Genomic DNA, 25020 nt, shown 5'->3' on the forward strand with positions numbered 1-25020 from the left:
AAATTGGTGAAAAACGTCAAAAGGTGGTGGACCAGTCAACCCGCTTGGACTCGGGGGCAAACCGCCGTTGGGGGGGTGGGTGCAGGGACAACTCAAAACCAGGCCTGGGATGAAGAGGGCTGGGCAGGCCATAGCCAGGCAACTGATCCAGCAATGAGGGCATTTTTCCGGGTCAGGCCTCTGTACTGAGTCAGTATATGCATTGCATTTGGAGACTGAGTGCGGCAGTAGGATTTCTCCCCCCTATACTCTGAGGTCCATTCTTTATGGTGAAAACTAGTACTAGGAAGAAAAGAAAGCAAAGTATAAATGAGGGAAATCTGATTTGGATTGGATTGGATTTGTTTATTGTCACGTGTACCGAGGTACAGTGAAAAGTATTTTTCTGCGAGCAGCTCAACAGATCATTAAGTACATGGGAAGAAAAGGGAATAAAAGAAAATACATAATAGGGCAACACAAGGTATACAATGTAACTACATAAACACTGGCATTGGATGAAACATCCAGGGTGTAGTGTTAATGAGGTCAGTTCATAAGAGGATCATTTAGGAGTCTGGTGACAGTGGGGAAGAAGCTGTTTTTGAGTCTGTTCGTGCGTGTTCTCAGACTTCTGTATCTCCTGCCCGATGGAAGAAGTTGGAAGAGTGAGTAAGCCGGGTGGGAGGGGTCTTTGATTATACTGCCAGCTTTCCCCAGGCAGCGGGGGGTGTAGATGGAGTCAATGGATGGGAGGTAGGTTCGTGTGATGGACTGGGCGGTGTTCACGACTCTCTGAAGTTTCTTGCGGTCCTGGGCCGAGCAGTTGCCATACCAGGCTGTGATGCAGCCAGATAGGATGCTTTCTATGGTGCATCTGTAAAAGTTGGTAAGGGTTAATGTGGACATGCCGAATTTCCTTAGTTTCCTGAGGAAGTATAGGCGCTGTTGTGCTTTCTTGGTGGTAGCGTCGACGTGGGTGGATCAGGACAGAGTTTTGGAGATGTGCACCCCTAGGAATTTGAAACTGCTAACCATCTCCACCTCGGCCCCGTTGATGCTGACAGGGGTGTGTATAGTACTTTGCTTCCTGCGCCCTAGATCTGTGAATGGCCATCCTCCCTGTTGTGTTTGGATGCTTCCTTGATCATGAAGTTACACATAGAACACAAAGATATGATTTCTACAAGTATTTTTCTTTAAATGGACTTGCTCTACAGTACGTTTGGTTCACTTTGAGAAAGCAATGTTGGTTTTAATTTTTCTGAAGTTTGGTTGGTGAACAAGCAGAACATCAAAGCTCTCCTGACCCAGTCACTGGGAAGTGCAATGCAAACACGTCCCTGTTCCTGTGTGCAGCAGCTTTACTCTATTTAATGCTGAGTTCAGTAAATCAACAGTGTTGGAATTATGGCCGCAATTCAACCAAATCATTTTGAAGTGTCACTTTGGGCGAGTTTGGCGATGTTTCCTGCTGGCTTTTTGGGTGAGACCCAGGCCAGTATTCACCCATTTTGGGCCTTGGGGGAGCTTCTCCCCAGTCCAGCCCACAGTTAGAACATTTTTCAGCACTGGGATGCTGAATCCGCAGGCGAGACGGCTCCTCCGAGATCGGGGCACCATTTTGAAAGGGTGCACCGATCTCTAAGTGAGCTTGAGGGCCCTCCCAAATGGGGGGGACCCCCCCCCAAATACCCATGGGCAGTGCTAATCCCTGCAGACATGGGCATTAACCCCGCCCCCCTCAAGTGAGAACAGTACGCTATGCGGTTGCTGAGGGCCCCCCCTTTTCAGGCCCCCCACCTCTTCTTTCGGGCCCTCCCTTTTGGGACCCCACCTTTACTTACCCAAACCTTTATTCACTCCTCACCCCCTCCCCCCCTTTCATGGGTATGGTCCCCCCTCAGGCCTTGGCCCTTTGCTGTGCCAAACGAGCAGACAGGCAGTGCCCCAGGTGCCCCCACAATGCCAACCAGGCTCTGCCAAGATACCCAGTTGGCACTGCCAGGGTGCCCAGGTGCCAAGGGGTGCCAGGGTACTGTCCTGCCCTGTCACCAGCTAACCAGGGTGCTCCAATGGCCTGTGGTACCCATAAGTGGTCATCACCACTGGTCTCCCTTTGTGGAGACCAGTATGAATCGGCATCCAGTTGAGGCCTCGCTGGTGTGGCCAGTGATTCCCGGTCGTCGGGTGAATGCTGCTACGGCAAATGATCATGTGGATCATGCCCAGCGAGAGCATGATCCCAATCTCGTTGGGCGTAGCCAGTTGGGTGACCCACGATCGACCTGACGCAAATCCCGATTTGGACCTCTCCTGGAATTCACCTGTTGCACTCGGCTCTGCGCCGGGCACAGCGCGATGGCTGAATTGCGCCCTAGATTTGTGAATGGCCATCCTACCTGTTGTGTCCGGAGCCTTCCTTGATCATGAAGGTACACATAGAACATAAAGATATGGGGCGAAATTCTCCAGTATCGGCGCGATGTCCGCCGACCGGCGCCAAAAACGGCGCTAATCAGTTCGGCATCGCGCCGCCCCAAAGGTGCGGAATCCTCCGCATCTTGGGGGGCCGAGCCCTAACATTGAGGGGCTAGGTCGGCGCCGGACTGATTTCCGCCCCGCCAGTTGGCGGAAAAGGCCTTTGGTGCCCCGCCAGCTTGCGCGGAAATGACATCTCCGGGCGGCGCATGCACGGGAGCGTTAGCGGCCGCTCACAGCTTCCCCGCGCATGCGCTGTGGAGGGAGTCTCTTCTGCCTCCGCCATGGTGGAGACCGTGGCGAAGGCGGAAGGAAAAGAATGCCCCCATGGCACAGGCCCGCCCGCGGATCGGTGGGCCCCGATCGCAGGCCAGGCCACCGTGGGGCCACCCCCCGGGGCCAGATCGCCCCGCACCCCCCCCCAGGACCCCGGAGCCCACCCGCGCCACCTTGTCCCGCTGGTAAGAGAGGTGGTTTAATCCACGCCGGCGGGACAGGCATTCTAGCAGCGGGACTTCGGCCCATCCAGGCCGGAGAATCGCGGGGGGGGGGGGGGGGGTGCCGCCAACTGGCGCAGCGCGATTCCCGCCCCCGCCGAATCTCCGGTGCCGGAGAATTCGGCAACCGGCGGGGGCGGGGTTCACGCCGGCCCCCGGCGATTCTCCGACCCGGCGGGGGGTCGGAGAATCTCGCCCATGATTTCTACAAGTATTTATTCTTGAAGGTAACCATGCATTTCTATGTACAGATGATTCCGTCCCTGTTACTGTAAAGCCATGGAGGGTTATGCATGTCCTCTTGTCCGTCCTCCTGCCAAGTGCTCACCTCCCGTCCGACCCCTGATATATATATGTCTGTGTCGGTATCTGGTTCCACCTATTGGCGGGAAGTCAGAACTGTCCCTACATGTATTGGTCAGTGGCTATGTACAGTAGTGCTATTATATACAAACATATACATTGTTCCGACTAATAATAATAATCTTTATTGTCACAAGTATGTTTACATTAACACTGCAATGAAGTTACTGTGAAAAGCCCCAGGTCGCCACATTCCGGCCCCTGTTCGGGTACACGGAGGAAGAATTCAGAATTCTCAGCTGGCACGGGAATTGAACCCGCGCTACTGGCCTTGTCCTGCATCACAAACCAGCTGCCTAGCCCACTGAGCTAAACCAGCCACTGGAATGTGTACAATTATACATAGATATGCCTATACGCATATAACCATACTACCATTTCCTGGCATTGAGAATTAATCTGCTAAAGTGTGGAACAGTATTTAGCATCAACCCTCCCCCAGCCGCAATCTCAACATAGTACAAAAACATGTGTCCTTACCTACAAAGTTACAGGCGGTCATTTTTGTTTTCCTGATCAGGTCTTAACGAACAAGCTATTACAGAGGGGCTGTGGTATTAAATTGAAAATTTGTACTAACGAAAGAAATGTATTTTTTCTTTGCCAAAGTATCTGGTGCTTTGCAGCGCACACTCATTGTACATTGAATGTTAGACCATAAGACCATAAGATATAGGATCAGAATTAGGCCATTTGACCCATCAAGACTGCTCCACCATTCGATCATGGGTTCCTCATCCCATTCTCCTGCCTTCTCCCCATAACCCGTGATCTCGTTATTAATCAAGAAATCCCATTATTAATCAAGAACATCAGACTTGTGCTTGAGGTGCAGTTATCTACAGGGCTACAGACAAGAGCTGGAAGATGGCATTAGACAAAATATTTATTTCTTAGAACATAAGAACTAGGAGCAGGAGTTGGCAACTTAGCCTCTTGAGCCTGCTCCACCGTTCAATACGATCATGTCTGATCTCATCATGGCCTCAACTCCACCGTCTTGCCCATTCTCCATAAGCTTTTAACCCATTTCTAATTAAAAATCTGTCTAACTCCTCCTTAAATTTATTCACTGTCCCAGCATCCACCGCACCCTGGGGAAGCAAATTCCAGAGATTCATTATCCTTTGGAAGAAGTAGTTACTCCTCATCTCTAGATTTAAAATTGCTACTTTAAATTGTGTTGTTTTTTTTTTAAATCGTTAGCTGGATTTCCTTAAAACCTTTGGAAAAGCTGAAACTCAACATGGTTTATAGATTTCTCTCAAGGATAGAAAAAGGGAGTAAAGTCAGATTACTTATTCACTGGAAAGTATGTTGGCACTTCAAACCTGTCACAGAGCAGCTTCACTCTTGCTGATATTGTCAGGCTCTTTCACCATGGTTACGGTCTGTTCAAAAATATTAAAGGTTGAAATGAAATATAATCTCAAAGGGGTTTAAGTGGTTGGTGCTCTGTGCCAGGGAATATGGCACTTACAGGTGTTAAATAACGGAATCACGAAATTTCCACAACATACTTCAGTCATTTTTGGTTTCAAATCAACCAATTGATGACAGGTCATCAGTCGAGGTTACTTTATTCGTAGTCCTTGTGCTGTTTTAGGCAGCTATGCATGTAAAATTGGTTTTTAAAAAAACTTATTTGTACTGCAATGTTCAGATCATTGCAAATTTGTGTGTTGCCCAATTCCTGAGAGGAATAGTGCGAGGTTCCCTGGAGGAGTCGGTCTCTCATCATTTGATTTTTGCACTGCAGAGAATGTAACTCAATGCCAAAGCGAGTCTACAAAATGCGACGACAGGGAGAGTGTTTAAATATCCGGACTATTCGGTGGGGGTTGACTGGGGGCAAAAGTTGGTTTAAATGTTGAAGGAGCAAAGACTTCAGCATTAAATGTTCAATGGCCTGGAGAAGGCAAGTCTGCAAATGTGTGCACCCTTGCATGCATGTGGCTTCCTCCATGACGAGTAAGCTATGCAGTATAAACTAGGTAATGCCTTGCTAGAATCTGGCTAATGGTTAAACTACTGGTCTTAGACCAGAAATTGCAACGCAAATGCATCCTGTAGGTCTATTTCAAATAAAATTGTTCACAAAATGCAAATGTTTTAAGTTCACTACTGGAAATAGATCATGTAAAATGTATTAAACTGCTGTTTATTTCAAAGAGAAATAGAAACTGTTCACCCACATTACAAAATGTATTTGTTTCAGAGTAACTTCATATTTTCCCAGAAAACTTTGTTTAATGAAAACATATTATATTTAATCTAATTCTAATTTATCACATCCTGGAAAGAACTGATCCACATCAAAATGTAACTCAAAATGCTTACACGTACATCAAAGGATGTGGACTGTGATCTTTTACTGAAATTCTCTCTAATCATAAAATCTCTACAGTGCAAAAACAGGCCATTCGGCCCATCAAGTCTACACCGACCAGCCGAAAGAACACCCTACCTTGGCCCACTCCACCACCGTTTCCCCGTAATCTCACCTAACCTTTGGACACTAAGGGACAATTTAGCATAGCAAATCCACCTAATCTGCACACCTTTGGATTGTGGGACGAAACTGGAAGACCCGGAGGAAACCCACGCACACACAGGGAGAACATGCAAACTCCATACAGTCACCCAAGGTCATACTTGAACCTGAGCCCCTGGCGTTGTGAGGCTGGGGTGGTAACACCGTGCCGCCCCGTCTATAACCACTGATCTACCAATCAGGTTTCGTAATTAATATAGTGTCCATTTAAAATCCTCTCTTTAAAAGATATCTCTGATAAGTACATGTTTTCATGGGTCCCAGAGCCATGGTCTACATTATAGAGGTATTTGAGAGACGCCATGGGCGTGTTTCTCCGGCCGCGTCCACCTGGCGACCGGAGAATCCCGCCCAAGGTCAATGGAGTTCCCCATTGTCCGCCTCTCGCCCGTGGCGTTCTTGCGACGGGTAGGGTGGGAGAATCCAGCCCTATATGGCATAGCATTAACCACACCAGGCACTTTTCCATTTATGTCAATGCCCTTTTGGTGAAAATATACAGACAATAGAAGACAGTTACATTTTCTGCAGCAATGCAATCACTTGAATTCCTTTCAGAAGGATCACATTCATTGCATTGGTGGTTGCTGCCATTGTTCAATCATGATTTTAAACTGCACAAATTTCAATTCTACAATTATTCATACATGTATGCTTTTCCAAGTTAGAAAGCACTAAAGCAATTAAGCAGTGATCAATTTGTGTATTCTTGTGGCTTGCGCCTTTGCATTCTGTGGACCGAGGATGGGTGGGGTCAGGAACAGCGTGACATCATTGGGGAAAGGGGCATGATTTCATTGGGGGGACAGAATGAAGGTGAGTGTGGGGCCGCATAAAGTGTCAGCCGCCACTGCACACTGTTAAAACTGAGGACAACAATAGAAAAGCGCTGTAAAACGCATTACTTTCTTTGATCCTTAGTCTGTCCTCAGGGGTAACTGACATCAACATAGGTGGCGAAGGAGAGAAGGGCAGCGAAGAATGTAAAAATCAGCTCGCTTCCCGATTTCTATTCGGTGACACCAGCTAGAAAGTGTCCATGTATAAACATTGGACGAAAACAAACTCACAGCTTTGCCGTGAAGCCACTGCAGAGACCTGTCGTGTTGGGTGCTCTGCTACACAGACAAACCAACACGGTTGCGGAAGGTACAACTCAGTTTTATTACTAACAATATTAACATTTGTAAACTGGTTACTGTGGTTCGTTCATTACCCTCTGACCTGTGGACCCAGCCCTAACACTATCTTGGAGAGGCACTCAGAACATGGTGAATGTCTGAGTGGCTTGCTGTGAGCTCTGTGCCCTGAGCTGTCTCCTGCTGGAATGAATCGGAAGTGTCGTGTTCCCCGTTTTATAGTGTGTCTGCTCTTGCTTGTGATTAGCTGTGATGTTGCATGTGTATTGATTGGTCTGTTGATCTGTCCATCAGTGTGTATGTGTGTTTGCACCATGATGTTTTTCTGAATATCATGACATCCCCCCTTTTTTACAAGAATATGTGCCTATGTGGTAATAAATATAGATGTGTACTGAGTGCAGCTGAATGTGTGTGTGTGTGCAATATCTACAACATGTACATGAGGCTAAACTATATACATAGGAAGGTGTCAGGTGCAACATAGCTACGAGGTTGTACCATCAACAAAACAAGTGTAAACATCAAGCATCAAAAACGAACACCTGTAACGACAAAAGAGAAACTTATTAACATACTGGCATAAAACATTTAGTGAGTCCAATGTTCAAACAGGCTCATAGGTCCAGCCTAGTAGGTGGGCGACATATTCGGGTTGACTGCCTCAAAGGTGGGTCAGGAACCACTGGCTGAGGAATGGGCCTGGCCACAGGCAGCAGAGGAATGGGCATGGTGGCAGGAAGCTCCATGGATTCGACATCAGGAACAACAGGAGGGCGTGGCACCGGCGTATGATCACGAGGCGAGCGCGGAAGCAGGCGAAGAGCCCGGCGATTGCGCTGGCGAATGGAGCCATCAGGCATGCGAACCAGGAACGAGCGGGGAGCCACGCGTCGGAGAACTTCGGCAGTTGCCGACCAGCCACCCTCCGGTAGGTGGATGCGGACGTTGTCTCCAGGCGCCAAGGCAGGAAGATCAGTTGCCCGAGTGTCATGTGCCACCTTTTGCGGAGCACGCTGCTGTTGCATCCTTTGCAGTACTGGAATGTGGTCGAGTGTAGGGACAAGAATGGATGGCACAGTGGTCCTGAGGGCGCGACCCATCAACAGCTGGGCTGGTGAGAGGCCAGTGGCTAGTGGGGCCGAGCGATAGGACAGCAGGGCTAAGCAGAAATCTGATCCGGCATCAGCAGTCTTGCAGAGGAGCCGCTTGACGATAGGAACGCCCTTTTCCACCTTGCCATTTGACTGGGGATGCAGAGGGCTGGATGTCACGTGTGTGAAGCCATACGAAGCAGCAAAAGAAGACTGTTCTTGGCTTGAAAAACAGGGCCCATTGTCCGACATGACAGTAATCGGAATGCCATGTCGAGCGAAGGTGTCTTTGACAGCGGACAATGTTAAATCGTGCAGGCGTATGACCTCTGGATAATTTGAAAAGTAATCTATGATGATTACGTAGTCCCTGCCAAGCGCATGTAAGAGGTCCACACCCACCTTCGCCCAGGGGGACGGCACCAACTCATGGGGCTGAAGCGTCTCGGGGGGTTGCGCCGGCTGAAACCTTTGGCAGGTGGGGCAGTTGAGCACCATGTTGGCAATGTCATCGCTGATGCCCGGCCAGTATACAGCTTCTCGGGCCCTCCGTCTGCACTTCTCAACCCCGAGATGGCCTTCGTGCAGTTGGTCGAGGACCAGATTGTGCATGCTGTCTGGAATCACAATCCGGTCCAGCTTTAGGAGGACACCGTCAATGACGGCCAAGTTGCTGGACATTGTAGAATTGTGGGCACTGTCCTTTGAGCCACCCTCCCATCATGTGGTGCATCACATGTTGTAGAAGGGGGTCAGCCGCAGTCGCCCGGCGAATACGGGCCAGACTTGAATCATCAGCTGGCAGATTGGCCGATGTGAAGGCCACATGCGCTTCGACCTGACAGACGAACCCTTCCGAATCGGGCGGTGTGCTCACTGCTCTGGATAGGGTATCCGCAATGTTGAGGTCCTTTCCCGGGGTGTAGTCGAGTTGGAAGTCGTACCTCCGGAACTTGAGTAGGCTGCGCTGGAGGCGAGGGGTCATCTCGTTCAGGTCTTTATGTATGATGCTGACCAGGGGACGATGGTCGGTTTCCACGGTAAACTGGGGGAGACCATACACGTAATCGTGGAACTTATCTATTCCGGTCAACAAATCCAGGCACTCCTTCTCGATCTGCGCATAGCGCTGTTCTGTGGGGGTCATGGACCGCGAGGCATAGGCGACCGGGGCCCATGATGCAGTGTCGTCCCGTTGCAGGAGTACCGCCCCAATGCCGGACTGGCTGGCATCAGTCGAGATCTTCGTATCCCGAGAGGTGTCGAAGAACGCCAATACCGGGGCTGTGGTGAGCTTAATTTTGAGCTCCTCCCATTCCTTCTGGTGTGCGGGCAGCCACTGGAACTCCGTGGACTTCTTAACAAGGTGGCGAAGAGCCGTTGTGTGGAAGGCAAGGTTGGGAATGAACTTCCCCAGGAAGTTGACCATGCCTAGGAAGCGTAGCACTGCTTTTGCGAAAGTGTACAAACTCAGCAATAGCATGATGGGAAAAATAGCCAACTTATGTAACCAAGTGTGAGAAAGCGATGTCAGCTAAGTGCCAAGATCAGACCCTGACAAACTAGACAAAGCTAAGAATCCACATAATTGTATCATACAAGGCCAGAAGAGGGAAGATAGTGCTTGACCTTATTAAAACCTGATAACAAAGCCACGGTCTAGGAATGTCCTAATAACACAACTTCCTCATGACCTAGGTCCATCTGCGTCAAGGCATCATGAGGGCAGAGGTGAAAAACAAAATAGGACCACGTCTTATTTCCTCTAAAAACAAACTACTGCAAATAAGCCGAGTCAGGGTCTTTTCCATGACAACATGTTTGATCAGAAGTTATGACTGTATTGACATTTTTGAACAAGGTCTGTTTTTGTAAAATGATACAGCTTGTGTATAAATATTGAACGTTTTCTCCATGTCTTTGCGAGCTTGAGAAAGAATGAGCAGGTTTACCTTAACAGCTCTCTCTCTCTCTCTAACCTGTAGCCATCTGCATGCAGACTTTGGTCAATAAAGACAAAGTTATTTATTTCGAAACAGAGTTGTAAAGTTGTTTTCTTCACAGTCTTGAAGTAGGAAAGATTTTAAAAGACGACACTTTCTTGTCTGCCGGCTGCGGCATGGCTGTAATGGCGCTCACTTTGTCTGCATCCGGACGCACTCCCGACCGGGATATATGGTCCCCCAGAAACTTTAGCTCAGTTTGGCCAAAGGAGCACTTGGCTCGGTTGAGACGCAGGCCGTGATCTTGTATCTGTGCAAAGACACGCTGGAGACGACTGATGTGCTCCTGTGGTGTGGTGGACCAGATGATGACGTCGTCAACATAGACGCGCACCCCTTCGATGCCCTCCATCATCTGTTCCATGATTCTGTGGAATACCTCGGATGCCGAGATGATGCCAAACGGCATTCTGTTATAGCAGAACCTGCCGAAAGGAGTGTTGAAGGTGCGCAGCTTTCGGCTGGACTGATCCAGTTGGATCTGGCAAAAACCCTTCGAGGCATCAAGCTTTGTGAAAATTTTAGCCCGGGCCATTTCACTCATGATCTCCTCCCGTTTGGGGTAGTGTTCCCTCATGATGTTGTAGTTCAAGTCTTTCGGGTCGATGCAGATCCTGAGTTCGCCAGAGGGCTTTTTAACGCACACCATGGAGCTGACCCATGGCATGGGCTCCGTGACCCGGGATAGCACTCCTTGGTCCTGGAGGTCCTGCAGCTGCTGCTTGAGGTGGACTTTGAGTGGTGCTGGGACTCTATGAGGTGCGTGAATGACCGGGGTGGCATCCGGTTTGAGCCATATTCTGTAGGTATAGGGCAGTGTTCCCATGCCTTTGAATGCCTCCTGGTTGTGGGCGCGGAGCGAGTGGAGCTGTGCCCTAAATTCAGCATCCGGGAAGTCTGATGTGCCTTCTGGAGACAGAGCGTGTACCAGCTGAACGAGGTGGAGAACATTGCACGCCTGTGCGCCTAGCAGGGAGTCCTTTGATGAACCAACAATCTTGAAGGACAGTGTGGCCTTATACGCATTGTGCGTCACCTGGAACTGGCAGGATCCCATGGCCGGGAGAACGTTTCCATTATAGTCAACCATCTTACAATGGGATGGCCGAATTGGTGGTCTGACCTTCAAGGCGTAGAAGGCTGACCATGCTATCAGGTTGGCGGAGGCACCAGTGTCCAGACGGAATGAGATTGGTGATCGGTTGACCGTTAGGGTGGCACACCATTCATCACCCGGATTGACACTGTTCACTGGCATTGGCTGGTGGGTCCTGCTTGGAGACATCCAGTTCCTGTCGATGACTGCAACGTGAAAGGCTTCCCGGTCGTCTGTATCGCCGGTCTGTATATCGTCCAGGTATGATTCGGAGTATGGAGACTGAATGGTCCGCACGTCCCTGCGAGGCTGTCGGAATTGGGGAGCGTTGGCAGGTTGAGCTGCTCGACAGCAGGCAGCGTAGTGTCCCATCTTGCCACAGCGGAGGCACTGTCGGTTCTTTGCTGGACATTGCCGCTTTAAATGTGCGGATCCACAGTTGCCGCACGTCGTGACGTCATGGCGTTCGTTGCGCCATCGCGCATGCGCAGTTCGGTCCTGCATAGAGGGCGCCTGCGCGTCACGTCCCTCTGCTTCGACGTCTCTTTTGGCGCGTACAAGCGCAGGAGGCCGCGAAAAGCGCGCAAAATTGCCGCCCCCGTCCGGGCCACGGGCCGGGAGGAACTCGATGGACTGGACCCGCTCGGCCTCGTAGGATCCCTGCCCTGCCAATTCGGCCACGTAGGACCCCTGCCGCGCCGATTCGGCCGCTTGAAATTGGGAGTAGCGGCTGGTCGCGTTTTCATGGAGGATGCAGGCTTCGATGGCGGTGGCGAGGGTGAGACTTTTTATCTTGAGGAGCTGCTGGCGTAGGACGCCCGATGTGACCCCAAAAACTATCTGGTCCTGAATCATGGAATCGGAGGTGGCCTCGTAACCGCAGGACTGCGCAAGGATACGGAGGTGTGTAAGGAAAGATTGAAAAGGCTCATCCTTACCCTGCAGGCGCTGCTGGAAGAGGTACCTCTCAAAACTCTCATTTACCTCAACGCTGAAGTGTTGCTCGAGTTTGAGAAGGACCGTCTTGTACTTCGTCTTGTCCTCACCTTCCGCGAACACCAGGGAGTTGTAGATGTGGATGGCATGTTGCCCTGCCGTGGAGAGGAGGAGGGTGATTTTCCTGGTGTCCGAAGCATTCTCCCTTTCTGTGGCTTCTAGGAAGAACTGGAAGCGCTGTTTGAACAACTTCCTGTTAACGCTGAGGTTTCCAGCGATTTGGAGCGGCTGATGGTGTCCATGGCGCAGGATGGCGGATTCCTGAGGATGCGTATGTAGGTCTCACAGGTACTGGGTTCCAACCCTTGTACTATGTCATGTTGGGTGCTCTGCTACACAGACGAACCAACACGGTTGCAGAAGGTACAACTCAGTTTTATTACTAACAATATTAACATTTGTAAACTGGTTACTGTGGTTCGTTCATTACCCTTTAACCTGTGGACCGAGCCCTAACACTATCTTGGAGAGGCACTCAGCACGTGGCGAATGTCTGAGTGGCTTGTTGTGAGCTCTGTGCCCTGAGCTGTCTCCTGCTGGAATGAATCAGAAGTGTCGTGTTCCCCGTTTTATAGTGTGTCTGCTCTTGCTTGTGATTGGCTGTGATGTTGCGTGTGTATTGATTGGTCCATTGATCTGTCCATCAGTGTGTATGTGTGTTTGCACCATGATGTTTATCTGAATATCATGACAAGATCATTATTGAGCAGGCTGAATAGAAGGGGAGAACATTAAAAACTCCACGGTCACCCTAGGCCGGATTTGAACCTGATGCTGTGAGGCAGCATGCAAACCACTATGCCACCGTGCTGTCCCACATTGGATGACAAAGCAGGCTCGAGAGGCTGAATTACCTACTCCTGCTCCGAGTTCTTATGGTCTTATTAGGTAAAAACATTTTCTTTTAGGCTTCAGGTCAACATCCAACCAAGTGTTGGTTCCACCCATTCACAATGGATGTAAACTGTATGTAAAAGGGAACTCAAAAGGAGAGAGGGTACTTTTAGGTGACTTCGTGGTTTTGAGGGTACCTTTTGTCAAACAGACTGAAGCATCATAGGAGTGTAAGAACCAGGAGCAGGATATACGTCTGCTCTGCCATTCAATAAGGTCATGGTCAAACCTTTACAGCAATTCCACTTTCTCATCCTACCTCCATTTCCCTTCATTATTTTAGTCCCCAAATGTTTATCAATTGTATTCAGGTTATACTCGTTGGTTGAGTACCTAAAACCCTCTGGGGTAGAGTATTCCCAGATTAATAAGATAATGAATGAAGAATTTTCTCCTGATTTGAGACTGAAACGGCCATCCCCATACTTTATGACATCTAATTCTGGACTCCAGGACACCTTTTGTGGGAGGTCAGGTGCCCTCTGGGAAGGTAAGGTGCCCTTTGGAATTGTTAAGATTAGGCATGAATGTGCATAAAATTGCATAAACGCATTGCTGTCCAAGTTATTGGAACTGTCAATAGACAAACAAACATACAAACAAGGAGCAGAAGAAAGGAATTCAGCCTCTCGCGCCTGCTCCACCATTCAATAAGATCATGGCTGATCTGATAATAACCTCAAATCTGCCTACTACTGATAACCTATCAGCCCCTTGCTAACCAACAATCTATTCTAATCTGCCTTAAAAATATTGAAAGATCCTGCTTCCACAACCTTTTCAGGAAGAGCTTTCTAAAGATTCACAATCCTCTGAGTGAAAAGAAATTTGCCTCATGTCTGTTTGAAATGGCTGACCCCTTATTTTTAAACAACTTTAATCCATTTGGATAACTGCTATGTGACTGATTTCACAACCATCTATTATCACATTAGGGTGCCTGTCATTCCACAGTTTGATTGACAACCACAAGTGGTTGAAGATCCTTTGGAGTCAGACTATCAATTTAATGCTTGTTTAAATAAAGCATTGTGCACATGAATGAGACATTTGTTATTATAAGGTCTAATGGAATTGAAGGAATGTAAATGTAGTAAATGGGTTTTTTACAAATGTTTTTTCAGTACAGTGAAGTCTACAATAGTCACTTAGAACTTTATTTTATCTCATCTCTACATGGGTCATGAGGTCTGCCCATGGTGGATACTGGGTGAGTTGGCAAGGTCGGTGTAAGAGCAAAGGATGGGAAACTTACATTGGTATGAGCTGACACAAAGTTAGCATAGGACCCATTAAGGGCCACGAGGGTGGGCAAAAGGACATAGGATGGCTAAGAGGGTATGAGGGGTTATAGTGATGAGTGCAGGTGGCCTTGGTGGGTGTGGTGGGGGTGGTGCAGTGAGGGCTGGAGAGATGTTTTATGTTTTGAACTTTTTTCACATTTTTGGAATTTGACACAATGCCAGAGCCCAGAGGCAGCTCCTCTATCCAGCCTGCCTCTGTACCCGGCATCCTCCTCACTACTTCCGAGGTAGCCCATCCCAACCTCTAACATGGCCTGCCCCCAGCCTGAAAATCTGACAGCCATTTTTAAAAGTTGGTTTTGTGGATCCAGCATTTCTCGAGACTCTGTGCACCCAACTCATGGATGAAAGTCCATGGTCTCCTTTTGCATTCAATGTACATTCAATTCAAGCTAGATTTAATTATAACTGACTGTACAACTAAATATCCATTATCGTTTAATTAGGTTATGCATTAAATTGATCATATCTTCACTTTATAAACCACTCCTCCAATTAATGTTTTTACACGCTGTACTTTTGTTATTCTGTATCAGGAAGCTTGATGGCGCAATCTGTTAAACATTGAAATATTGCTGTGTTACAAAACAGAATAAAGTGGGGTTACTGATTTCATCATTGCCACTGGGGAGAGATAGAATATACCCCCTATAGGAAGGAAGATGGAATATGATGTGATGGATGATAATATCACATTCTTGCACAATGTTGAATAGCTGGCTAAAGAGTAGCATGAGTACATTTCTGGAGTAGGTTGCTTGCCTGCAGTGGAATGGTGGAGGAAGATTTCTTTCTTGGGATGTCAAGGCTGCCCATTTTTGCCCATTTCTGGTTAACCAGTGATGATGATGGTGAGCCTATTGGTTTGTCTATTGTTTTAGAGTAGCTTGCTAGACCTTTCACATGTTAGTTAGACCAGATACAGGTCGTAGGTACATTTCCATAGATTTTCGTTAGGCAAGGGTATCGACAGATAAGGAATGAAAATGAGTAAATTTGAGTTGAGGTACAGGTCAGCCATGATTTAATTCAGTGATGGGACAACTCTGGAGGCTGAATGGTCCAGTCACCTTCCTGACTTCCTATTTATTGAATTCAGTTTCATAGTTGATCACGGTACAATTTGAAGTCATAAGCTTTGGGTTGTTGGTCCAGAAGCAAAATAAGATGATAAGAAATAGGAGCAAGCGTCGGTTAATTGTCTTACTGAACTTGCTGTGCCGTTCAATAGGATCATGGCTAACCTGACTGTGACCTTCATCTCACTTTCCTCCCTCCACCCCAAACAACCTTGAATATATTCAATGCCCCACTGCCAGGGTGTCAGTGCCGAGGTGTCAGGCTGGCAGTGGGAAGGTGCCCAGGATTGCCTGGGTGCCACTCTGTCCAATGTCTGACCACCCAGGGGGCCTCCAATGGCCTGGGAGACACTCCTAGGTATCGTTAGGAGTAGTCCACATTTTTGTGGACCAGTACTAAACAGTACGCTGGCGAGGTCTCCCAGGTGCGCCAGTGAATCCTGGTCCCCGGGAGAATCTGGCGGATGCATATTTAAATTAGCCGAATGGCTCATTTAAATTTGACCATCTGGATTACGCCAGCGAGAGATCCAGATCGCGATGTCTCACGAGATTCAACGGCCTGGCCCTGCCATCAAGTTGGGCACAACGAGACCGTTGAATTGCACACGAGGACTACCAGGGTGGCACTGCTAGACTGGCAGGGGCACTGCCACGGTGCCAGGCTTGCAGTTCCAATGTGCCAGGGGTCAGGCCCCGGGAGTGGTCTTACCTATAAGAGGTGGGATAAGGGAGTCTCGAGTACCCCGGAAGCGGTAAGTTGGGTGAAGTTGGGGTGTCTGGAGGCTGCGGTGGGGGCCATGACAGGCGGTGGGGGGGGGGGGCGGAAAGATCGAGGCCGCCTATAAAAATGGCACCCCAATCCGCGTGTAGTCTTGTGCTTACCAGTGCAGGAAATGACGTACGTACAGCCTAGTTGGGGAGTTCCTTGCTGAAGCCAAAAAAAGGCAAAGTGCCTTTGAATCGCGGAGTCTTTCTTGCCGCCTGTAACCGGACATAAAAAAGATTTTGTTTAATCCCACCCCTCATCTGCATGTTAAATAAGAGATCCCTTAATTTTAAACTCTGGCACCTCGTTCTAGATTCTCCCATGTGGAGAATCACTATGCCAACACTAGCTGGGGAGAGGGCAATAGTAAATTGAGAAGGAAAGGCATAACTGCATTAACAAATTGAGATTATTTCTGGAAGGCTAATGAAATGTAACATCCCTCATTTTGTCTCCAGAAATTGAATTTCAACGGTGAAATAAAATTCATATCAACCAGTTCTAAAGACTTGGTAGAAGGACTTGGACTGCAACACTGGGCATTTTACCCACCCCACAAGGTTAATCTGCCAGAAAACGGCTTAGTCTGACCAGCCTGCCCTGTAGCCATAACACCCTGTGGGCAGGCTAAATAGTTGAACAGTGGGACTAAGGGCAGCATGGTAGCACAGTGGTTAGCAATGTTGCTTCACAGCTTCAGGGTCCCAGGTTCGATTCCCGGCTTGGGTCACTGTTTGTGCAGAGTCTGCACGTTCTCCCTGTGTCTGCATGGGTTTCCTCCGGGTGCTCCGGTTTCCTCCCACAAGTCCCAAAAGACTTGTTAGGTAATTTGGACATTTTGAATTCCCCCTCTGTGTACCTGAACAGGAGCCGGAATGTGGTGACTAGGAGCTTTTCACAGTAACTTCATTGCAGTGTTAATGTAAGCCTACTTGTGACAATAAAGATTATTATTATACAGTGGAACGTCCAGCCTTCACTCAGGAGGAAGTCCTGCTCTCGGAGGCTGCCAGCCAATAACTCCTGGCAGTATCAGAGCTGCGTAGTGGGCACTGCTGGGATTCCAGGAAGAAAGCCAAAGAATTTTAGGGCAGCGAGGGTCCTCAGAGCCCAGGGAGGGGGGAAGTGGGTGGGATGCCAAGTACTGCAAGGCAGGCGGGGAGGGGTTGACATTCTGGAGGCTGTGCCCCTGATTTGTGCAATTGTACAATCCCTGAATTAACTGCGCACCTTCCTTCCTGCATTTGTGTCTGTGAGTGTGGTACAATGCCTTTGAGTGATATGGTTGTCATTATTAAATAGGTGAATGTGCGCACAAGCTGTGAGATGTGCGTCTGAGCCTCAGTACAGCATTAAGTATGTGAGCATGAGGTGAAGCACATGGATGTTAAATTAGATTGATAGAGATTGTGATTGCCAGTAGGTGAGTGATAGCAGTGTAGTTAGTGCCTTCAGCAGTGTGCATGTTTAATGGGGCATTTGGTGGGAAATGATATTTGATGATTTATGTACTTATCCTGATTGCTCATGTGTGATCACTGAATTTCTTGCGATACTTCATGCAGACCCTCCAGGCTACACTCCTCGCATTGACTGTCAGTTATCTGTTGAATAAAGGGTTAATATCAGGAGCACCTGATGCTGGTGTAACTGCTGATGTATTGCGATGCAATGTCACATGGCAGAGATCTGGTAGGAAGCAGAAGTACAACTTCCTGTAAAGCAGTGTTTATCAAACTTTATTCCCAGGACCCACGTTTACTAACCGATCGGCCTTCGCGACCCATGCCGTCGGACCTGGGTGATCCATGCCTGCTGACCATTGCGACCTATGCCGGCCTGCCTTCATTACCCGTGCTGGCCGACCTTCACCACCCACATTGGCCGACTTTGCGACCCAAGCCGACTGACCTTCAGGACCCACACCGGCCAATCTTCACGACACACACCAACTGACCTTTGCAACCCACGCCGGACAACCTTCGCAACACACCATTTTTGCTTATCTTTAATGCAACAGCGGAGCCTGCTTGGTCCTCACGCCCTCACTCCAATCAGGTTTACAGGAGGAGACGACAATGCGCATATCTGGTGCAGAGTTCAGCAGATTCCTTTCTGCTATCTTCATCTTTGTGAGGGTGGAAAATCCAACCTCACAGCTGTAGGTCGTTGTGAAGGGCAATAGCAACAAAATGCTTGTTTTGCTCAGCATTGGATACTGCTCAGAGGTGCTACTTCAAAATGCCGACAGCCTCATGGACTTGTAGCATGTTTTTAATGTGCTGTCACAGGTGAGCACAGAAGTTCAGTCTCTTCATTGGGGTCAGCTGTAGGTTAATAATTGACTCTGCGGTCTCAAACTCAAAAGGATTTTGCACCCACCTCTTCTCTTTTAAAATCTGGAACTTCTCCTCCGGAAAGTAGTGACAAACTTGTTGATCTGCGCAGCCAGATGCAACTGAATAAGGAGGCAAAAACCGGGCAAATCCATGGATTCATTGCACAGACTCGTGGAGAATTGCGGCTAAGAAATCCTCAGACATGAATTCATATGCAATTGGACAGTGATTAGAGTCTGGATGGAACCCTGTCATTTTTTTGCAAATGCGGGAAGATATGACTTTTACAAAGGCAGTACAAATATCATGACAGACCAAACTTAGGAGGCTAGACAGAATGGTTGTTCATCAGAAAGTGGTGTCTCTTGGAATAAAAATGAGTGGGACCGTTCAATAAGTCAAAGGGAAAGCGCAGGGAAGCAAAACCACACAAAATCGGAAAAAAGTGTGCAAACCTCTCTCTTGAGATGATCTCTGTGTGGCAGGAAGACCCTACTCGAGGAATGCCCAGCAGCGGGAACTGAGTATCACAACTGTGGGAAGTTTGGACATTTTGAAATAGTCTGCAGATCCAAAATTGCTATTGTTCATAGGAAGAAAAATATAACAAAGAAATCAAATAAAGGGCCACAGAAGGAAGAAATATCCTTGGTAGACAAACATAAGGTTGCCCCGGGAATGGGTACACAAGATCCAGGGGTTGGCACGGTGGCACTGGAGCATTAAATTAGAAGTTGAATGTCACTCCACAGAATTCAAGCTAGATACTGGGTCAGGTGTTTCAGTATTATCTGATGAAGTGAAATGTCTTAAAAATATCATTACAGCCATCCTCCCCCCAGTTGCAACATCCAGGAGAGACTACACTAAAATTAAAAAGGCCAACACTTGGCAAGGCTAATATACAAAGGGTGCAATTTCCAGAAACATTTCTCAATGTTTTAGCGAGCGGGAATTGCCGCGAGCTTCCCAGCGCTCGGCCCAGCGAGGTCGGAATGCAATTCAACGTTAATTAGTCCACTTAATGAGGCCTCACTGATGTCTCGTCGCAAATGAAAGCTCTTCAGCTGATTGGCTGGGACCAGGGTCACACGCGTCCCGCTATCAAGATTGAGCAGCACTTAAGCTACACTTGCTCAACCAACCCCAGCCAGCTCACAGTAATGGCACCGAGGAGATCAGCCCCAAGATTCGGGGACACTGACCTGGGGAGGCTCCGAGGTGCAGTGGAGGCCAGGAGGGATGTCCTGTTCCCCCGATGGTCCCGGAAGGTGAGCCATGGGGCAGCCAATGCTGCCTGGGATGAGGTGGCGGCAGCTGTGAGCTCGGGAGTGTGACCAGGAGGACTGGCCTCCAGTGCCGAAAAAGAGTCAACAACCTACACGGGGCAGCACGAGTGAGTAGACACCAACGCCCCCCACCCCACCCCCCCAAATCACCAACCCCCCCCCATTCAACCACCCAACCCACCCTCCACACGCCACCTCCCACCACTCTGAACCACGCATGTGGCGAATGATGCCCCTCTGTGTCTCCTCAGGAAAAGCTCTCCCATAAGTATCAGGAGAGGGCCCAGACTGGCGGAGGGATGCCGGACTTAGGAATCCTCACCTCCTTCGAGGAGTGAGCCCTGGAGGTGACTGAGGTGGCCAAGGACAGAGCGGTCACTCACATGGAGGTTGTCGGGTGCCGCAGAAGTGAGGAGCTACTGGGCTCCACCTGGGATACCTGTCAAACATGAGTTGTTATTGCCTTACTGACTGACCCATCCCTCCCACTGACCTCCTGCCAATTTTCCTACAGGTCCTCCAGCCGACGGCGCGGCCCATCATGGGCGGCACTCTCACCTGCCTCCCAGGAGAACACCTTAGAGGAGAGCTCTGAGAATGCCACTATTATAGTTGCACAGCTGTCATCCCCACCATCCACCAGCACACAAACACACACCTCGGTGGGACATGTTAGTAGACAGGCTTCGGAGATATACTGCTGCTGATGCACATCATGTGGAGGCAGGAACAACCAGGTGAGACAACAGTCGGAGGGCTGCTGGATCCCAGGATCCAGCTGGGTCCCAGCCTGATTCTGTGCCTGATGCTGAGCCTGTAGAACAAGTTTACCTGGAGCTGATGGAGACGATAGGGAGCAGCCAGGACATTCATAAGCGGATGTCAGCGTCACTCCAGCAGATGCATAGCCACTTGGAGGAGTCCCAGAGGCTACGGGCACAGGAGATGTCAATGCGTGGCACTGAGGCCAACACTGCTAGGGGTGGCAACCGCACTGGAGAGCCTGGTGCACGCCATCGGCACGATTAGTTTAGGTGTCCAAAGTGTTGCGCAGTCAGTGACGGCCATAGCTAAGGGTCTCGGGAGAATGTCCCACTTGCTGGGGATGTCACCCAGCACCAAGCTGACATGTCCGCTCTCAGATGGGAATGGGCGAAGCTTGTCCCAGTTCACAGGTGGGCTGGGAGAGTGGGGACTTGTATACACAATAAACACCTTTGTGTACAACCAGTATGACGCTTCTGTCACTTTCTTCCGCAATGCAGGCCGACATCCGAACCCTTGGCCCATCTCTCCAGGCATCCTCCCTCCCCGTGGCACCCACCCACCCTCTGACCATGAACATGTCTCCGGAGCTGTGTCCCATTCCCTGGGTGTTCTGATGTTGGCTGCTGCGTGTGCGGTGATTCCTCCTGCAGTGTTCAAGCACAGTGCCCAGGCATCGAGGTGTGATTGGGATGCTAGGCAATGACTCCCACATGCTACATGACCCGCCCACCCATGATAATCCACTTGGGTTGTGTGAAGCGCTCACTTAACCACGATTGCCAATTCCCCATTAGCAACAGCCTTCAGCCGCATGGCCAGAAGCCGCGGCAGTCTGGGGGGGTTATGAGTGGTCAGTGGGGTAGATGGGCAGGAACAAGGGTTGCCCCGGGAGTGGGTACACAAGATTCAGGGGTTGGCACGGTGGTGCTGCATGCGGTTGCCCCCCCATGCCTACCCCCTCTCCTATAGAGGCCCAGCCCTGCGGAGGGTCCCCCACCCCCATCCGAGGGTGCCCCACCCCCCATCAAGCACAGGGGCAGCAATCCCAGCAACTCAGGGCTCGTTGCGTGTGAGCAGAGATGGCTACTCACCTCCTCGGCTCCCCACTGAAGCCCTTCCGCCAGGTTCACATTTTTCAAAAGGATTACAAATCAACACCAGCATGAGCCCTTGCTGGGGAGGCCGATGAATGACAGGAGGCCGTTAGATATGGGCTGGCTCTCGTTAATTGTGTGGAAATGGGGCATAAGTGGTGGTAAATGGTTTCTCACCACGCTATGGCGAGATCCCGGTTTTGCCTACGGGAGTGGGCCGGTTGCATCGCAAACTGTTGCCGCCTGGCAAGGTTCTTATTTTTGGCCTCTCCCGCTATTCACCGGCCTCGTTTTGTTTGAGCGAGAGCGCAACAAGGCCTGCGAGTCATGCCCAAAGACACTGTGGAACCTTTGTATGTGCTACATAACCAGGAGGCAGCATTACTGAGCAGAAAAACATGTTTGCAGCTGAGAATCATTTACAAGGTTGATAAAATTGCCAATGAGCAGTTGAGTGAGGTATTCAGGAATACATTTCCATCACTATTTTCAGGCTTAAGGAATTTAAAAAAGAATATCACACAACTCAAAGGGCGGTGCTAAGCCTAAATATCTCTTCACAACAAGGAAGTTCCTTCACCCAAGTCGAGAGTGAGATAGAATACATGTTACAACAAGGGATCATCTCTCCAGTAACCATATCGATGAAGTGGTGTTCTGCAATGATCACAGTGCCAAAGCCTAATGGTTCAATTAGAATCTGTGTGGATTTAACTCAATTAAACAAGTCAGTCAAGCGCGAGATGCACCTGATGACATCAATGGAAGAAAGTCTCAACGAATTGGCAAAGAAAAACCTTCTTCACAAAACTGGACACTGCAGCTTTTGACTTGCCTCAGGGCAGAGGATCCAGATTGCCAACAAGTTTCAAAACCAGATTTGGTCATTATTATTTTAACAGGTTGCCATTTGTATTTGCTTCTGCATCTGAGATGTACCAAAGAATGATGTCTCAGGCTCTGGGAGATCAGAAGCAATAGGAACAGGAATAGGCCATTCAGCCCTATGAGCCTGTTCTGTCATTTAATGAGGTCATGGCTGATCTAACACTCACTAAGTTCACCTTCCTGCCTTCTCTCCATTACCCTTTATTCCCCACTGATTAAAAACCTAGCGATCTCAGCCTTGGAAATGTTTAAAAACTCGGCTTCCTCAGCTTCCTGGGGTAAAGAATTACAAAGATTCACCATTCTTTGAGAGGAAACAGTCTTCCTTAAATCCTTTCTAAATGAGCACTCCCTATGGTCCTACTCTCCCATGAGTGGAATCATCCTCCCAACATTTACTGTCTAACCTCCTGAGAATCTTATACATTTCAATCATATCACCTTTCATTCTTCTGAACTCCAAGGAGTATAGACCCAACTTGTTTAATCTTCCCTCATATGGCAGTCCCTCTATACCCGGGGTTATGGAAGGAGTAATATGCCATATGGATGACATTCTCGCACACGGTTAATTGAGGGAAGAAAATGCCGTATTGTAAGAACAGTCCTCAAAGCCCTACAAGGACCAGGTTAGACACCAAACAAGTGTGAATTTACAAAATGTTTGATAAAATTCTTAGAGCACATTGTACAAGCACCAGGAACTCCAGCTGACTCATAGAAAACCATATCATGAGAGAGTTTGCAGTCTAAAAACATCACCGAATTACAAAGATTCCTTGGGATGGTCAATCACATAGGCAGTTTCCTCACAAACTTGGTCAATATTCAAAATCAATGAGCTTTTACAACAGCTATTGGTCAACAATGAAGCTGGAATGTAGACCAGCAAAATGTTTTGGCAAGATCAAAAATCTTAATGCACTATGATCCAGAGTTGACAACAATTGCAGTAGCGGATGCATCATCAATAGGCTTAGGCTAAGAGCTGTTTCAAATTCAGAAAGATGGACAAAATACACCAGTTTATTATTCAGCAAAATCTTTCATGGAAACAGAGGAGCGAAATTCTCCCCCAATGGCGCGATGTCCGCCGACTGGCGCCAAACACGGCGCCAATCAGACGGGCATCGCGCCGGCCCAAAGGTGCGGAATGCTCCGCATCTTTGGCGGCCTAGCCCCAACACTGAGGGGCTAGGCCGACGCCGGAGGGATTTCCGCCCCGCCAGCTGGCGAAAATGGCGTTTGTTTCCCCGCCAGCTGGCGCGGAAATGCGGCGCATGCGCGGGAGCGTCAGCGGCCGCTGACAGTTTCCCGGCGCATGCGCAGGAGCGTCAGCGGCCGCTGTCAGTTTCCCGCGCATGCGCAGTGGGGATAGTCTCTTCCGCCTCCGCCATGGTGGAGGCCGTAGCGGAGGCGGAAGGGAAAGAGTGCCCCCACAGATGGGCCCCGATCGCGGGCCAGGCCACCGTGGGGGCACGCCCCGGGGTCAGATCGCCCCGCGCCCCCCCCCCAGGACCCCGGAGCCCGCCCACGCCGCCTGGTCCCGCCGGTAAATACCAGGTTTCATTTATGCCGGCGGGACAGGCAATCTATGGGCGGGACGTCGGCCCATCCGGGCTGGAGAATCCAGCGGGGGGTCCCGCCAACCGGCGCGGCCCGATTCCCACCCCCGCCCAATCTCCGGTACCGGAGACTTCGGCGGGGGCGGGGGCGGGATTCACGGCGGCCAACGGCCATTCTCCGACCCGGCGGGGGGTCGGAGAATGACGCCCCAGAATTCCAACCGTTGATTAGTAAGCATAAGCAGCCACATGGGCCTGCGAGAGGTTCTCTGATTATGTCATAGGATTAACGTTTAAAATTTAAACTGGCTAAAAATCTATGGTGTGCTTACTCTTCTTAACTAAAAGGAAAATGTTGCATAGAATCGAACATATTAAACTGAGACTAATGAGATACGATTCAGTTATTGAACATGCTCAAGAGAAGTACCAGACAACAGCAGTTACATCGTCAAGAATACCAGTGGAGGAAGTCAAGCCGGAAGACAAAAATTTTATTGAGAAAATGGAAGCATAAACTACACTCATTACCAAACACTTACCAACCACTGATCAGAGATTACAAGAGATTAATTACAAGAGATTAAGCAGGAACAACGACAGGATGATGAATGCATCCAAATAAAGGAATATTACCAGAATGGGTGGCCAAGTTATACTAACAACCTAGTCCTTCGCCAATACTTCAAACAGAGAAAACATCTCACAATAATCGATGATTTCTTAGATTTTAAAAACAGAATAGTCACCCCTAAAACACTTTGACTCAACATTCTCCAGAAAATCCATCAAGATCACTTGGGATTAATGAAATCCCAAGCAAGAGCCC

General features: G+C 49.1%; 1 protein-coding gene across 3 annotated transcripts in view; it reads right to left on the reverse strand.

The window, feature by feature from the left end:
- sphkap (SPHK1 interactor, AKAP domain containing) overlaps window positions 1–25020 on the reverse strand; it is a 667284-nt gene that overhangs the window by 467466 nt on the left and 174798 nt on the right. Inside the window, exon 2 of one of the 3 annotated variants that reach the window (XM_072474075.1) lies at window positions 16365–16463. The exons of the other annotated variants lie outside the window; for them this stretch is intronic. The gene's annotated coding sequence lies outside the window, so the exon portion shown is untranslated. The remainder of the gene's footprint in view (window positions 1–16364; window positions 16464–25020) is intronic. 3 annotated transcript variants of the gene reach the window in all.

The sequence above is a fragment of the Scyliorhinus torazame genome, chromosome 14, assembly GCF_047496885.1.
Source record: "Scyliorhinus torazame isolate Kashiwa2021f chromosome 14, sScyTor2.1, whole genome shotgun sequence".
In the NCBI taxonomy this organism is placed as follows: domain Eukaryota; kingdom Metazoa; phylum Chordata; class Chondrichthyes; order Carcharhiniformes; family Scyliorhinidae; genus Scyliorhinus; species Scyliorhinus torazame.